Here is a 2,453-nt window from a genome sequence, read left to right as displayed (position 1 = left end):
AAAATCCAGCTGGATTTTTCTTTCATGCACACACACACATGTGTGTTTCTCAGCAAACTGTGATCAGACTTCAAGGTTTCTTAGCTTGTCATTTACAATTTTTGGACTGCTTCATATCAGCATGTTTCACCCTAAGTTTTTTGGCAAGCTGGCTTGCTTTGGCTGCTTTTTCAAGACTATGGGTTAGATACTGATCTCATAATTTCTGTTCATAATGTCTGCTGCCTGCCTGCAAATTTCTGCAATATTTGATGAGCAGGAGGTTACACTGGATCAGGATTCTCCTGTACGCATTTGCATGTCAGAGTTGAGTGTCTTGCACAAGAACAAGAAGTATTTACAAAAATGTTATTTTAGAAGATATTTTGAAAGCAAAGACATTCTTTCAATATATTAAATATTATACCACTAGTAGAAGAAAGAAACTGCCAGGATGGCACTCAGCACAGCAGTGAATTCAACTGTCTATGCACATTTGGAACTTCTGTTCACTCAAACCCAACTAAGACTCCTAAATTGTTCTTCTCCAAACAGTGTAAAAATGAATGTGTTACATTTTCCAGAAGAGTTCCATACCATTAAATAGCACTTCTCATATGTTACATATTGAGCATAATGTAGATTCAACTGTTAATGAAGTTAATTTGTCTTGTGTACAGTTTGGTCAAAACAAAGTTCATTCATCACTGCATGAATTCATTTTCTCAGAGTTACTACATTAGTTTGGAAAGAGAGAGTGGCATAAAGTCAGAGCAACAATTCTGAATCAAATCTATAAATGCAAAACTTCTTAGTATGTAATACATTTATTAAGCACAAAAAATTAGATTACCATGATTTCATTTACTAACAGAAAACAATATAATTTATTCATGATTTTTAATAGCCGTGTCTGGTTAGTTGGTTGTTTCTTCCTCTGGGATGCAGTTGGCAAAGCTTTTCCTTTGCTCTGATATACAGCCAAGCTCTGTTGACCTTAGCTTGTAATTGGGATCAATACATCTTCACTCCAGGTTTAATGAGATACACACCTCCTGAACTCCATCAATTAGAAACTTCCTTTATAAACAGCAAATCATAGGTAAGAAGATGCCACTGAGTACTATTTCATTTTATTTTTCCAAATACAAAACCTAATGTTTTTACAGAGATCAGAATGTGTTTGTTGAAACAATATTTATTAACCATGAAGCTGAGGGATCCCATGTGTATTGTGGCAAAAGGCAGTTTTACAACACTTCCTTTCCTGCTATTATTCTTTTTCAGCAATTTTTCTATAGGCAGGCAATCAAACTTTTTCTAAATAAAAGAAGTTTACACAATAAAATTAAATTGTTAAATTAAATTTAAGATGTGCATAGAATATTTCATGGTAGATTGTTTCCTAATAACGTGTGTATGCCACAGACCTTTAATTTTCTTTAATTAATAGAAATTATTTGTATTTGATAGACCAAGTATCTTTAATTCATTAACAAATATTGAAGAACAACGCAAGCCTTCTTGCCTGACATTTTATTTCCTTTGTGCTACTGTAGCTCTGGAATGGAGGTAAAAGCCAATAGTGCCTCAGTGATGTCAAAGTGGAGATAACAGGTGATGTTTGATAATGGTCAAAACAGCAGAGTAATTCTTTAATATTTTGAGGCATGAATTCTTTTCAGTTCTTAAACTGTATTCAGTTCTTTGATATTAGGTGTTAGTTATTATTAGGAATTGTTTCCAGTAGGCATTGGCTGAGATTAGTCAGAAGGCAGAGTGAAGCAGTTGGAGTTAATTGATGGTCCACTGCATGGACTTCCACATAACATGGAAAGTTTTTACAGAGGCGCCACCAGTTTTCACACTCTTTCAGAGAACAAGAGGAAAAGAATGTCCTCCTTTTTCCAACTTTAACTTCCTAGTGGAAAGAAGTGTTTAACTGGAAATTCTGTGTGTGTGCATTCATTAACTGAAAAAAGAGAACAGGCATTCCCCAAAGATGGTGTAGAGATTTTAGGAATGTGCCTTCTGTACTGCAGTTTCCTTTTCTTTTCTTTTCTTTTCTTTTCTTTTCTTTTTCTTTTCTTTTCTTTTCTTTTCTTTTCTTTTCTTTCTTTTCTTTTCTTTTCTTTTTCTTTCTTTTCTTTTCTTTTCTTTTCTTTTCTTTTCTTTTCTAACTTCCATCCCTTCTGTTGTTTGTCCTAATAGTATCTATATTAGTTTGTCTCTTACCACAGACTTTGGAGTGGACGCAAAGCTCTGCTCCCTGGGGTAGAGGCGTCAGATAGGACAATTCTTTTTAGAAGTAGTTGAAGCTGGGGAGCACTGGTTGTGTTCTGCTGCTGTGAGCAGAGATAGATCACTAGTCGTGCAGAGCAGTCAGTACCGTTTCTATCACTGCATTCATTAAATCATCATTCTTTGAACAAGACGAGTTGAGGGAACAGCAATGGCTTTGGATAGCATTACTA

This window comes from Meleagris gallopavo, chromosome 4 (genome assembly GCF_000146605.3).
Source record: "Meleagris gallopavo isolate NT-WF06-2002-E0010 breed Aviagen turkey brand Nicholas breeding stock chromosome 4, Turkey_5.1, whole genome shotgun sequence".
In the NCBI taxonomy this organism is placed as follows: Eukaryota; Metazoa; Chordata; class Aves; order Galliformes; family Phasianidae; genus Meleagris; species Meleagris gallopavo.
This window is presented reverse-complemented; position numbering follows the sequence as displayed.